At 33.0% G+C, this 15,913-nt stretch overlaps 1 long non-coding RNA gene across 6 annotated transcripts in view; it reads left to right on the forward strand.

Moving 5' to 3' along the window:
* The window catches only part of LOC135322448 (uncharacterized), a 90,555-nt gene that overhangs the window by 32,222 nt on the left and 42,420 nt on the right, over nucleotides 1–15,913 (forward strand). For 4 of the 6 annotated variants that reach the window (XR_010383025.1, XR_010383023.1, XR_010383022.1 and 1 more), the window contains exons 3-5: nucleotides 630–714; nucleotides 1,507–1,588; nucleotides 13,905–13,945. This is a non-coding gene — a long non-coding RNA (uncharacterized LOC135322448). The remainder of the gene's footprint in view (nucleotides 1–629; nucleotides 715–1,506; nucleotides 1,589–13,904; nucleotides 13,946–15,913) is intronic. The other 2 variants (XR_010383026.1, XR_010383027.1) reach the window with 1 other exon arrangement.

Consider the following 15,913-nt stretch of genomic DNA (forward strand, 5'->3'; position numbering starts at 1 on the left):
TACTTTGTTTCTCCCATGAGATAAATGGCATTTGTTTTTTTATGCTGACTGTGCAGATGATCAAATGACATTTAGTGTCTTGGCTCTGTCAAAGGGATACTTGCAATTGTGGCAATTATGAATTTTGTTCCAATTGAAAAGGAAGATTTGGTGACTAGTATTGGGGGATATGAGGAATATTTCTGAATAATTTCCTCAAAGTAAAGTTGTATATATACTTAGTTGGGTCATCACTTATTTGGCTCATAATTTATTCTTGGGCTTACTTTTTGTGACACTACTTTCTCATAGAATGTAAATTTTTAATGGGAGGACAAAAACCTTTTATTTGTAATAAATAATACAGTAAGTATACCCTATTGTATATTATCAATTAGAACTCTCCATTGCATATTGCATTTAAGAATTTTATTTGTTATGTTTTCACGAGTGCTTGTGACATTATTTTAGTTATTTCAGAGTAACTTGTGTGCTTTCCACATAGAACTTTACAAAGTATACAACTAAATATGTATATTTATAAATATATAACCAGGTTTTCAAAACTTTAAAATCTTATGCTGCTTTTATCTAAATAATTTACATGAAACTGTGTATGTGACTGTGTGTTTTGGGCTTAATTATTTTAGCAGTTGCCGTAAATCTTCATTTGTTATACTGTTGTGTGTCAACAAGTATAGTTCAGAACTTGAGGTGCACTTGAACTTCCCTAAGGTAAGTATTTATATTTTGTGAAATAGAATGCATATGAAAAAACCATTAAATATGTGTGACTACATTAATATAATAATATTCATGTACAAAGGATGATAAATTTAAAATTATATACATATCAGAGTGAACAGCTGTAGCTATATAGCAAATAATAAGAGTAAGTTCATTTCTGCATCTGAACATAATTTTAAATTCCCCAAACTAAAATCTATTGAGAAACATTTGATAATGGGATAAAACAAATATTTATATAGGTTTTTTTGTTTGTTTTCTTTTATGGGGAATGCATAGAATAGGTTTGGAACCCAGTGAACATATATGTCTAAAGACAGCTATGAAATATTTCAAATAAAAATATTTTACCTACATGTAGTTAGATTGACAAATCATGGTTGAGTACCTTATTAGTAGACAGATTTGCATAAATATCTTATTAGTAGGCCAACTAAGGATCAAACTAATTGTATTAGATGATTTTATAATCCTTTATGTCTGATCAAATGGTATCACTGAAAATGTACTTGAAATTTGAAAATGAAATTAAAATTATCCTAATGAAATATGGGTCATAAGAGATACCATTAATCTCATAGGTTTAAGATGTTTTAATTTTTTGTTGAGAACACCTTAGTATTCAAAACCATTTTGTTTTAGTAAAACTTGTTATACATGATAAATTTTATAGTTAATTTGAAGTGACTTTGGTGATTCAAAAATTTTTATAAAGTTTTTAAATGACAGTTATTATTCTACTTTAAACATTTTAATGAATCACTCTTCTTATCCTTAAAGGAAACCACATGATATGAGATGCTGAGAAAAATTAAATTGATGTATCTCCAGTGTACAACTTTCATTTGAAGATTGAATAAAGGTGGGTTTCATAGTCACAATTTTTTGAATAGGTCTATAAATAACAGGAAAAATTCAGTTACATATAAAAATTACTTCTTCACATTGGCTGCTCCTATGTTTATATTTTGAATGATTCAGCTAAGAGGTGGTGAGAAAAATAGCAGGTCATCAGGATAAAATAGAGACAATGCAGTTTAATCACTTTTTTTGAAATGTGCTTAATGGAAAGGATGAATAACGGCCTTGCTTCAAAATTAAATTCTATTGTCTTGAGTGAAAGATTTAAGTGTTAGCATAACATTCTTCTTATGTGAGTTATGCTGTAGTTTTTTGTCATTTTTTGCATTACAGTGCAGGAAATGTTGCTGATTTATTGTTGCATTTTTAAAGGGCAATGCTACACTGAAACTAGAGACTGAAGGAAGGTAAAAATCATATTTGTCAACAACTGAGCTTTGTCATGGTTTATAATCACTGACTACTTGTCCTATTTATAGGGCTGTATTTAAAAGTAAGCTAATCTAGCAAAATCAAATATGATTGATGTTTTCCCATTTATTGTTTTCTAATGTTTCATCTTTTGGTTTTAAGATGTTATAAGAATCAAGAAATATGAAGGTAATGAATGCGTAGTACTTTCCATTTTCATTATGCTCATTTGAAGAGAATTATTTTCTAAATATTCAGCTTGGGTCCTATCAGCACCCATTATAAACAGAGTAATTTTTAAAATATCAAATGAATTATGAACACTCTCTTCAGCTATGCAAGTGAGATGTTAAATGGTTGTGTGAGGATCTGAATGTTCTGGTCTAGTATATAAGGTAATTATCACCAATGTGAAAAACGTTCCTGCTTATAAATTATAAGGACTTGAGAGATTGAAACTTTTACTAAATTATTTCTCAACTGAACCAAAGGATGAAAAGTCTAATTGACAACTTTTTATTTTGCCAAGCATTTGGAAACATAGTGAGTGAACTTAAATGTTACTATTCAAAAGCTTAAGAGTATGAATATATTTATAGTCTACATTAAAATTCTGAGTTCAGTTTCTTAGAATCATGAAAAATAAGAGTAATAACTGTATTTCTTTTAGTTTTCAAACAAGCATTCATCAGTAATTTGTAAACAATAATACATTATTTTTATATATCTACAAATTATACTTCTTTGATATTCCATACTTCACACAGTAATTATTCAAGGTATAGGAAGAGCAAAAAGATTTAGTAAATGACTCAATTATTTAAACGATTAGGTACGGAGGCAGTGCAAACAGGTGAAAAATTAGTATAAACAGATCCAATGATTATAACCTTTGTGGTTAATGTGGATAAAAGATATCTAATATACTACAACCAGTTATTCTGAGTGGACTGGGTATAGTAAATTGCACTTACTAGAGTTGTCATTCCATGGAAACTTTATTCCATCATTTGGATCAAGACTGAATCTAAGCTGAGATAAATGTTCTAATGTCATAGATACCTAAGATATTATACTCCACCTTGAAAAAAATGGTTTTGTGTTTATTGTGGATTAATTCCAGAGGTTAGTGTTTCTAGACTTCAAAATACAATAGAGCTAAGAATGAATAATATAGAATTAGTAAAGCTTGATCTATAATTACCTTTAACACCAGGCAAGAGGTAAATTTAATTGCAACTGACCTGAATAATGGAGTGGGATGGAAGGAAGGAAGTTTATTTACTTGAGACACCAAATGAAAACTGTGAAACACAAAGGGGAAAAGGCAGTTTCATTGAGAATAAAATATTCGTGTTGATAACTTACATAAGACAGAAGATGGAGTGTTTTCTGCAGGGAAATTACTTTCTTTGATGAGCTCCATTTATGCATGATGGAGTTTTAAATGTTTTGAAAACCCCCTCGGTTATTTTTTCTTCCTTTCTATTCTTGTGGTTTTAATTTCACACATAAACAGATGTAAAATTTTCTTGCTAAAACCTTCTTACTCTGCTTTAAGTTGAATTTATAACAGGAAAAAAAAAAAACAGAATGCCTCCCAATGACAGTGATTAGGAAATCAGTATTTAAGGCATCAGTTTCATGAATTGCATGGTGAACAATGGCTCCATTCATTTTGAAGCCACCCTATGATGAAATACATCTTTATTTACTTTGCTTTTTTTAAGGATTGTTTGTTTAAAGCATATTCTTGAGGGATGCTAAGTATTGTATCTTCTAACTAGCAGCTTGAGTTTGGAAGCAATTATGTTTGAGTAAAATCCACTATGTAATGACTTTGTGTGGCATGCAAGCTGCATGTTAAGGCTCACATATTTACTTCTTGAGGATAGAAAGCTATTTGTTTTACTTTGTAATTTAATGTGGGAAGCATTTTAGAAGCTGCAATGGCAAGTGAGGATCTGAATCTTACATATTGCCTATCACCCTAATCAAAAAAGAAGGGAAAATAGAATATACCTCATCTCTAGAGACTTGGATTCCAATAGTAGAATATGAAACTAGAGGGGAAAATAGATGTGTGGGTCTCAGCATGCAAACTTGTTTGTCCGTCACAGAGTCACCATGCAATCTGACACTATTTGAAGGAGGATGCTAGTATCAGCCTCACAAAAGGCTGAGTCGAAAGTGGGCGGAAGAAGGAATGTTTATAAGTTGATGTACATTAGCTAAACATTCATGGAGCCTGCTTGCATGCAATTGCCTGATGCATTAGGAGCAAATCTTTAGGGAAATGTATTTAGTGACATAATCATAAACAGAGCTCTATAGAATTACCAAGTGTGGTGAGTAGATACCTACACTGTTATTAGATTGGAGGGACCCTGAATTTGCTGCCTACTTCAAAATAGTTTACAAATCTCTCTCTGTGGCCCAGTTCTGCAGTCCTTGATAGCAGGAATCTAACTCATAGAGTCAAGACTATGTTTTCACACTTAAAAATCTAACAAAATCTAGTGATTCAAACATGTTTTTGGATGTTAAGAAATACTAAACAATAAATAACTACACACACTTGTAATTGTTTATATGTATATATACAAATACACACTCACATTTTTTAACTCTCATATAGATAATTGAAAAATATGTGGATTCATAGCAGAATAATTCTTAAGAAATCAAAGATTTTAGAATGTCTCTACCTTTAAATATGAGACAGTGGTTTTGCCAAACTGCTGTATATTTGACAAATATTTATTGATTGTTAGTCCTTGGAGATTCAGAGACAACTGTTACCCATTTACAGCCTGAAAAATCACACAGGTAGCTGAGGTAGACAGAGAAGTCAGTCAGATTTTCATAGCTTAAAATGATAAGTATAAATTAAGTACAAGTTGTTATGCAAGTGTGCTTTACTCTAAGAAGTAAAAGGAAGGTTTTGAGCTTGGTGATGTGGAGTTGCATTCTGAAGAGTAAATGAGTGGAAGGCTTTGATGGAGTGTGGGGATGTAAGGGATGTAAGGTGAACAAGACATGGAAATATAAGAAAACCTGAACCTTAAAGAGGACATGGAACTCTAAGACAGATCATATGTTAGGTCACAAAACAAGTCTCAGTAATTTTAAGAAGATTCAAATTATATCAAGCATCTTTACTGACTACAGTAGTATGAAACTAGAAATCAACTACAAGAAGGAAACAGAAAAATTCACAGATATGTGGAGATTAAGCAACAAGCTACTAAACAGCCAATGGATGAACAAAGAAATCAATAGATAAATAAAAAAATACCTTCAGAAAACTGAAAATGGACATACAACATAACAAAATATATGAGATGCAGCAAAAACATTTCTAAGGGGAAAGTTCACAGTGATGGACGCATACATCAAAAAACAAGGAAAATCTCAAAGAAAGAATCTAACTTCACCCCTAAAGCCTGGGTGGGGGGGAAAACAAAGCCCAAAGTTACTAGAAAGAGGAAATTAAAAAGATCAGAGTGGAAATAAATAAAACAGAGACCAATAAGACAATAGAAAAGACCAATGAAACTAAGAACTGGACTTTGAAAAGATAAACAAGATTGGCAAACCTTTAGCTAGACTTACTTCAAATTAGTAATAATCACAATTGAAAGAGGAGAATTTACAACTGATATCAAAGAAATACAAAAGATTATAAGATACTACTGCGAACAATTATACACCAATAAATTGGACAGTCTATGAGAAATAGATAAATTTCTAGAAAACACAATCTTTCAAAACTGAACCATGAAGATATAGGAACTTTGAGTAGACCAATTTACTAATAGGTAGATTAAATTAGTCAGAAACCTCCTAACAATAAAAAAAAATCCAGGACCAGACAGCTTTACTGGTAAATCCTGCAAAAGATTCAAGGATGATTTAGTGTTATCCTTCTCAAAATCTTCCAGAAAACTGAAGAGAAAAGAATGCTTCCAAATTAATTTTAAAAGACCAGCATTTCCCTGATACCAAAATGAGACAATTACACCTCACACAAAACAATTATAGGTCCATATCTCTAATAAACGTAAGTGCAGAAATACTCAACAGAATATTAACAAACCAAATTCAACAGTACATTAAATGGATCATACACCATGATCAAGTGGGATGTACTCAGGCACACAAGGATGGTTCAGCATTTGCAAATAATTCAGTGTGATACACCACATTAACAAGTGAAGGTTAAGGGGGTGGGAAGGGATAGACTGGGATTTCAAAATGTAGACTAGATAAACAAGATTAAACTGTATAGTGCAGGGAAATATATACAAGATCTTATGGTAGCTCACAGGGAAAAAAATGTGACAAGGAATATGTATATATGTCCATGTATAACTGAAAAATTGTGCCCTACACTGGAATTTGACACAACATTGTAAAATGATTATAATTCAATAAAAAATGTTAAAAACAAAACAAAACAAAACAAAAAAACAAATGAAGGTTAAGTCATACTATCTCCTGAATAGATGCAGAAAAAGCATTTGAGAAAATTCAGGACCTATTCATGATTTTAAAAAACTCTCAATAAAGTGGTTATAGACAGAACATACATCAACATAATAAAAATCATATGTGACAAGCCCATAGCTAACATCATACTCAACAGTGGAAAGTTGAAAGCTTTCCCTCTAAGATCAGGAACAAGACAAGGATTCCTGCTCTTGCCACTGTTACTCAATGTAATATTGGAAATGCTGTCCAGAACAGCTAGGCAAGAAAAAGAAAAGGCAGCCAATTTGGAAATGACAAAGTAAAACCATCGTTATTTGCAGACAGCATGATTTTATATATAGAAAACCCTAAAAACTTCACCACAAAAACTGTCAAAGCTAATTAAAAAATTCAGTAAAGTTGCAGAATACAAAATCAATATACAACTATCTGTTGTGTTTTTATATAACAACAACAAACTATTGGAAAAAAGAATTAAGAAAACAACCCTATTCACAATTACATCAAAAAGAATAATATCTATGAATAAATTTAACCAAGGAGGTGAAGTCCTGTGCACTGAAAACTGTAAGATATTGGTGAAATAAATTGAAGATGACACAAATAAATGGAAAGATATTGTGCTCATGAATTGGAGTGATTAATATGGTTAAAAGTCCATTTTACCCAAAGCAATCTACAGATTCAGTGTAATCCCTGTAAAAATTCCAATGTCATTTTTCACAGATAAGTCCTAGAATTTTTATGGAACCACTCTTTAGGGTCCCATAAAACCACTAGTGGAATAGTCAAAGCCATCTTGAGAAAAAAGAGCAAAGCTGGGGATATCACAGTACCTGATTTCACACTATATTTCAAAGATGTAGCTGTCTAGACAGTATGTAGAGACATAAAAAGAGACATATAGATCAATGGAATAGAATAGAGAATAGAGAGCCCCAAAAGAAAGCCACATATATATGATTAATTAAAGTGTGCAAACAAGGCAAGAATATACAATGGAAAAATGACAGTCTCTTCAATACATGGATTTGGGAAAACTGGACAGCCACATGGAACAGAATGAAATCAGACTGTTCTCTTTCACCATGAACAAAAATTTACTCAAAATAGATTAAAGACTTGAATGTAGGACCAGAAACCATACAACTCCTAGAAGAAAACATAGCGGGTAAACTCATTGACATTGGTTTTGGTGACTTACTTTTTGATTCTGATTCCAAAGGTAGGGCAACAGAGGCAGAAATATGCAATTGAGATCACATCAAATTAAAAAGCTTCTGCACAGCAAAGGAAGCCATCAACAAAATGAAAAGGCAATCTACTGAATGGGAGAAGATATTTGCAAATCACATAATTGATAAGAAGTTAATATCCAAAATATATAAAAAATGCATACAGCTTGATAACAAAAAGAACAAGCAATCCAATTTAAAAATTGGCAGAGGATCTGAATAGACATTTTTCCAAAGAAGACAATACAGATGTCTAACAAGAACAGGAAAAGATATTATCATTAATCATCAGGGAAATGCAAATCAAAACCACAATGAGGTGTCATTTCACACTTGGCAGAACAGTTATTATCAAAAGAACAAGAAATAACAAGTGTTGGAGAAAACATGGAAAAAAAGGAAACCCTTGTGCATTGTTGGTGGGAATGTAAACTGTTACAGTGACTGTGGAATGCAGTATGGAAATTCTTTAAAAAATTAAAAGTAGAACTACCAAATGATCCAGCAATTCCACTACTGGGAATTCATCTGAAAAATAGGAAAATGTTAACTCAGAAAGGTATATGTGCCCTTATGTTGACTGCAGCATTATTTACAGTAGCCAAGCTATATTTATGATGGGATACTACGAGGTCATAAAGAAGAATAAAACCTTGCCATTTGTGACAGCATGGATAGATCTTCAGGGCATTATGCCAACTTAAATAATTCAGATAGAGAGAGACATGATTTCACTTAAATGTGTAATCTATAAAACAAAACATGAACAAAAAAACCAAACTAACAGATACAGAGGCTAGATTGGTAGTTGCCAGAGTGCAAGGGTGTTGAGAGGTAGATGGATTTGGAGATGGGAGTTAAGAGTTACAAACTTGTAGTTACAAAATAAATAAGTCCTGGGGATGTAATGTACAGCATGACCACTTATGTCAATAAAATTGTGTTGCATATTTAAAAGTTGCTAAGAGACTAAGTCTTGAAAGTTCTCATCACTAGAAAAAATTTTGTAACTTTGTATGGTGACAGAAGGTAACTAGACTTACTGTGATCATTTTGTGGTGTATATGAATATCAAATCATTTTGTTGTTCACCTGAAACTAATATGTTCTATGTTGGTTATATCTTACTAAAACAAAAGCAAAGCAAAAATAAAAGAGAACATACAAAAAGTTTTATATTCCTTCCATAAAGCAGCTGGGTAAGTGGAGAGGGCACTGGATTGCATCCTGGCTCTGTCCAGCCACTCTTGATGGTCTTTGCAAGTACTTAACTTTGGAGTTTCATTTCTTTACCAATAAAATGTATTTAATAAAACATTGTCTTCCAGGGATGTTGTGAAGATATACTTTGTAAATGGTACATAGGAGTAGGGATTCAGTAAATAGTATTTAAAGAGATTACAGTAATCAACAATGACCTTAACCAGAGGTTCCCAGTCTTGGCTGCATATTTGAATAACTTAGGGAACTTCCCAAAAGGATTCTTGAATGCTGTTGTTTACATTTCACCCCCTAGAGAGTCTGACTTAACTGGGCATGGTATAGTCTGGATATGAAACTTAAAGGAGAATACAGGAAAATATGAAAAAGAATAAGAAACAGTTAAAAAAAAAAAGAGGAAATAAATGTAGAGTCTACCAATATCCTAAGGAATAGATTTCCTTCATTTTGTAGAACAGAAGGATTGCCACCACCATTAGGTGTGGTTGAGAAGCATTTCCAGGTCTAACGTGTTCCAGAGCAGCTGACTTGTGAGGAGGGCTTACCAACAGAGGAGGAGATTCTGCATTCTAGAAGTCTCTTCTGTGGAGTGCATCAATCCTATGCTTCATATTATGGTGGAATATGTCATAAGTTTTTTTCCTTGGAATAGAAGCTGTATGGAAGAGGTGGTGAGGAAATCTAAAACTGAGGATAAAAATTCTTAGAGCTCTTTAAATTTCTTCAGTTGATTCTATCTTATTAATATGCATCTAAAAAAAGACTGAGGCCCTGCTTTGAAGATGTGAAACACAGCAGAAGTATTCCTGCCTAAGCCTGTAGCCATAGGTGTGATGACTAGCAATGATATTTTAACTATGTTAGACAAAAAAGAAATAGGCTGAATTATAACAGAAAGAATTGTAAATGTGTACTAAAAAAAGTGAGAGCTCAGTTTGAATCTTAAAACCATTTACTCCTTTTTTTTTTTTTTTTTTTTTTTTAAATAAGCCACAATATTCTACCCTGGTTACTGGAAAAGAGATTGCATGGCAGAATCGTATTCTCTAATATTGAACATCAAAGAAAAACCAAAAGAAGCAAAATTATTTTTAATAGATTCAGATTCCTAAGACTAGAATTTACTTTTTACATGAAAAACAACTATGTTGATATTTTGATTATGTGAATAATATATATTACACTGTTGTGATTTTTATCTGGGACTTCCAGATAAATGAATTATTTTACCCATGAAAATATTTTAGACTAATTGAAAAATAATTACATTTATTTTTCCCCCATGAAAATCTTTTGATATTGCAGAAATATTTCCCTGTGAAATGTACAATTGCTGAAATATTTCCCACTTAAAATCATTCTAGTTACTTTGTGCCATTCTTAGGATGGAAATTCTTGAAATCTCATCATCAAAAGAGATTTCACTACAGATCTTTAATTCAGTGCATGCTAAGCAACACCTATAAAGAATTTTAGGAGTAGAAATTAAGTAACAGACTACAATTAGAACAGATAAGAATAGTCGCTGGTGAAGTGAATCCATTTTTGCTCTTCACATCAAATTCACGTACTTGCAGACTTGTCTGTAAATGCTGTTTTCATTTTTGTATGCAGCGTTTATGCAAGGTCCCTGTACAGTCTGACATTTGCTTCAACCACTCAAATGGACTGTTTTTGTTGTTGTTAAACACACCAGCTATTTTCATGTAAACAAACCCACTAATCACTTTTCAGTCCCCATCTTATTTGACTTCTCATCAGCATTTGATACAGGTAAAAGTCCTTTTTAGAGACATTCTTTTTGTTGAGGCCCACCAGTCAAAGACCACTTGTAGTTGAACAAATTGGACTTCTGGATACCTGGTGCAGGAAGGAGACTATATTCCATAGGAAACTGTGAGGCATCTTAGAGTGTGCCAAGAAGCTCTTGTTATAGGTTTTGGGCTTGTATTATTTGATTTGGAGGAAGGTTCAAGGAACAGAATCTGTTCTAGACTGAGTGCTTTGAGGAAGCAACTAGATTCTATAGCTGTTCATCTTAATTTTTACTTTATAGGTAGAAATAACAGGATGAGACTAAAGCTATAATTGTGAAGGAGCAGCTGTCACTCTTATTAGTTGGGAGTTGGGAAGTTTGGAAATATTTGTAGTTTTCATAGTGTTCTTGTGTTTGTCTGCATTCAGAGTCCTCTTGTTTTCCTTTCACGGCATCATGGTTACATAGTGACCTCATCTCAAGCTGGTGTTGAAGTTGTTCATGTTCAACTGGAAAACACCATGGCCTAGCTCTGTGCCAGGCCAGCTTCCATCTGATGGCTATCAGCACTGCCTTTTTCTTTCTCAAGATCATGGTACAATATTCTCTTTGGTTTCTTTCTACTGCTTAGCATGCTCCTTTTCAGTCTTCCTCACACTATCTCCTATATAATCTTTAACTCTTAGAGTTTCCCAGGCCTTATATCTGAATCATATTTTATATTATCCTACACTTCTTATGCAGTTTCAGTTTTTTTATGATTTTAATTACTGTCTGCTTTCTTCAGACTGGAACTATTCTCTGCCTAAAAGATGAGTTGGAAAACTATAGCCCATAGGTCAAATATAACCCAAAGTCTGTTTTTGCCCAGATGTGATGTGGTTTTTATATGTTTAAATGTTTAGAAAAAATCTAAATATGAATAACATTTCATGACATAAAACTATATAAAATTCAAGTTACAGTATGTAAACAAAAAAGAAGCAAAGTGTTGCTCACCACCTAGTTCTACAAAGGTTAAGTCATCAGCCACTCCAGTTGCCCACCCACAGTGTAACCTGAGAGGAATTCAGGATGAAAAACAGGGTGAAGCACCTGTGCTTTGAATAAGCAGGTCCCTTAGATAGATGTATATTTCAGAAAGAATTTTAATGACCCCACATTCTTGCATCTTCTCATACATAGAAAAGTGCTAAAGTCATTAACCTGAGATACCTGTTCTTTGTGAATAGCAATCTTTTACCAAGAATGTATGCTTGACTGTAAGTAAGTATTTCTCAGCCAAAAGTCATATATAAATTGGCTTCTCTCCACCTTTTTAGAGCAGTTTCCTCAGAGCTACTAAGCAGCTATCTCCTGAGCTATAGTCCTTACTTAATAAGATCCCTGAATAAAACTTAAACTCATTCCTCTCATTTTGTACATTTTTCTTTAAGTTGACAAGTGTCCAAAGATAAAATTTTATTGGAATCCAGGCATGTTCATTTGTTTAGGTATTTTCTATGGCTCTTTTTATTGCTACAAGAGCAGTGTTGAGCAGTTGCAATAGAGAGCCAGAATTATCTACTTGCTGTCCCTTTATAAAACAAGTTTCCCAACCCTTGCTCTAAAATCATGTATTTAACTAATCTGTGAGATTTTTCAGTTGATTATTTTAGTCATCTTGAAATATTTAAAAGAGAAATTTTACTAATCTCCAATCCATACCTGTGCCTGTTCATCTTAATATTTGGGGTCCCTGCCACACAGAAATTCAAATTAGAAACCACAAATCATCCTTAATTCTTATTTTTCCTCTACCCCATATTTTAGTCCTACTGGAAATACATTGCTTTCACTTCTGAACTATATCACAAATAGGTCAGTCAGTCTCCACATTTTCTGCCATCATTCTGCACCATACCATCCCCACCTTGCAGCTGGTCTACTCAAACAGCCTCATCACTGGTTTCCCACTCATGTGACCCTTAAGTCCCTATCCCATGATGTTTTCTATCATTACATCTGCTCATAGCAATTATGATAATTTTATGTAAATATTTGTGTTTAAATTCTATATATTTACTTATATATTGTCTATCCAAACACATAAGCGCTACTGAGGTGACTTCATATGTTTTAGTTCAGTAGAAGATAGAAACATATTGAATGGTGACTGATATGGAGTAGAAGGCCAGTAAGTATTTTTTTAACCAGTGACTAACCTACTTAAAGACCACAAAGATAGAGGTACAGTTACCCCCTCACACACACACACCTGCACACATTCCACTTCTAAGGGAAAAATATTTATATATTTTGCATGTACACATTTATCAGTTGAGTATGCATCATTTTACGTTTGACCCACATCTATGGGAGAGGAAGTTTGCTCTGGGAAGGATGAGTTGATGCTGATTTTATCTTAATTTTTAAGAATTACAACTTGGTCAGTTTTTGTTGTTGTTAGTGGTGATGATAGTGACCTTTTTGCTAGCAAACAAAACCAGCGATTTACTTACATCATTCTTGTGACTCAAAAAATATCTTAACTGAACTGGTTATTTACTTGATAATTTGTTGTCAAACAAACATATATTTAATTTTATACAGGAGAGAACTGTCCAGTTATTTTTATGTGGATTTTAAATAGGAATTTGGAAACTCTTCCAAAGTAATACTGAAATAGGAATGTAGACTAACTATATAACCACTGTTTTAGAGTGTGTAGCAATTGGAAGAAACTGCTGAATGCATGAGTTAGGGTTTAGGTAGAACCAACATGGTGAAATGGCCATAGGCTATGGCATGGAGCATCCATTTGAGAACAGTTTTGTAAACTGATAGAGAAAGAGGCCAGACTGCAGGGCTTTACAGGTAAGTTACCTGATAAGAAAAAAATGTGGTGAATTGGCAGTAAAAGGGAGAACAAAAATGGGATGGTAGACAGATGGAGAACCAAATACAGCAGGAAAGGAGGGGGAAACACTCTCAGTGTTGGCAGGCAGAAGAAAAGAAATCTAGTTAAAGTGGAAAAAATTAAATTTGGCAGTGAGGAAAACATAAGAACCATAGCACTCAAAAGCTTAAGTGCCTTACCAAGTTTTGCATAATAATTTGGATTTCAAAAAATGTTTTTACACAATTTGTATCATATGGCCCTCACAAAACTGGGTACATCTGAGTAAACTGAGACTGGTGGTTCTATTCCTATTTCACAGATTAGGAAAAAGAAGCTCAGTTCCTGGGGTCAATGCAGTGGGTAAGTAACATAAGGGAGAACAGAAGTGTTCTCACGCCTATGTTTTTATACTTTCCACTATACCATGTTGACAGTGTGGTGTTAATCTTTAAACAGAAGGAGATCAAAATCTGCTGTGAGGAAGAGAAGCATTTAAGGAATTGATCCAAAAGAAGTGGTCTCTTTTCCCTCCCACCCACTTAAACTATTATCACATTTAAGTGAATTTCAGTAAGCCAGAAGTTTGGAAGGAGATGACTCATGAAGAAGCATGGGTAGCATTAATTTATTTTTTAAATTAACTGGTCATACACCATGTACAAGTGTCAGAGATACAGGTGAATAAAAATAGCCATAGTCCCAGCCTTGACAAAGCTCATTCTTTAGTGGAAAGGATCGGCTTTTAATCAAGTAAGGAAATTAAATATTTGAGTACAAACTTAAATATGAGGCTGTGTCAACAGTACTATGAAAGAATGTTACATGGGGCCTCATTGAGCCTACAAGGGGTGGAAGTGTTTGCTTTATGAGAGGATGAAAGTTGATCTAAACTCTAAAGGAGGAATGGGAGTGAAAAATCTGAGAGGGAGTAGTACTGGAGCCTTTTAAGAAGGTTCTTACATAGGAAGAAGTCAAAGGATCTGGTATGACCAGAATACTTCTATTTCACTAACATTTGTGTGCCCTGAATTATAATCTACATATAGAATTCTTTCATTTTAAATAGTTATGCAATGATATTGAGCCATATAATTCTGATTCAACAGTTTTCTCAAGTGATGGCTTAAAAACAGAGAACAGAAATGACTTATATAATATTAATTTCTGGTAGAATTTATTTATGTACATATATATAATAGTAGACTATGTATAATGATATAATATATATAATAATATTCTTGCAAAGGTCTCAAATAGTGTTTTGCACATGATAAGCAGCCATGAAGTAGTGATTAGCTACTTTTTCAATGTACGTTTATTGAAAACCTAGTAAGTATAATATGTACAAACACATTCCTGCATGCTGTTGTCCTCTATTTGACCAAAGAATGATCAGGGCATGTTTTAAAAGAATACTTCTTACCATGAAAAAGCCATTACCATATGTGTTTGATGTGCTTATAATCTCTAGATTTATGCAGTCTTTTTTGCCTTAACCTCAGGTAGGGCAGGACAAATCCATTCTTGCAGTGCTGTAAGTGATGAAAATATTAAAATATTTTTTATCTGTGCTGTCCTCAATGGTGGTCATTATCTACATGTGGCTGCTGAGTACTTGGAATGTGGCTAGTGCAACTGAGACTTGAATATTTTAATTTATTTTAATTTAAAAAGCTGCATGTGACTAGTAGCAACTGTATTGAAGTGACACTTCAGAGAGATTCAGGAAAAGACTTTGAGTTCCCGCTGCAATACTTTTGATACATTTGACATGAACTTGATATTTCTTGTAGCTGGTGGCCTGGATCTAATTGAAAGAGATGTTTTCTTAGTATGAGGGAGAACTTAATTTAGGTTAAAAAATTTAGGTGTGAACAGAAGCTTATTTTCCCAACTCACTTGGGGAATAACAACTGAACTTGTTTACATCAAAAAAATCTGCAAAACCATGTAGATGAAATTGCACAGTAAGTGATTTTTTTTGATGACCCAAAAGAGTAAACAGTTTCCTTTATGCTTACTGTTTGAGTAACAGCCACTTACAAAAGATAGAAATCATAAAAATGAATGAAATAAATTTATATTATAATAAACATTCAGAAAAATCTAGTGGTCATCTAAAGAAGCAAATGGGAGATTGTAGTCTGTAATCTGTGGTCAGTCAACTCACTTCTCTTCATCATATTCAATATTTAGAGTCTCTAAAAACATCATTTCTGTCTAAAATATTTATATTTAAATGTGAATGCATACAATTAATGTGTTCATTCAAAAGTTATAAAAAGAATATACAAAGTGGAAAGTATATTTCTCTTCCCTGTTTGAATG

This window comes from Camelus dromedarius, chromosome 11 (assembly GCF_036321535.1).
Source record: "Camelus dromedarius isolate mCamDro1 chromosome 11, mCamDro1.pat, whole genome shotgun sequence".
Classification (NCBI taxonomy): domain Eukaryota; kingdom Metazoa; phylum Chordata; class Mammalia; order Artiodactyla; family Camelidae; genus Camelus; species Camelus dromedarius.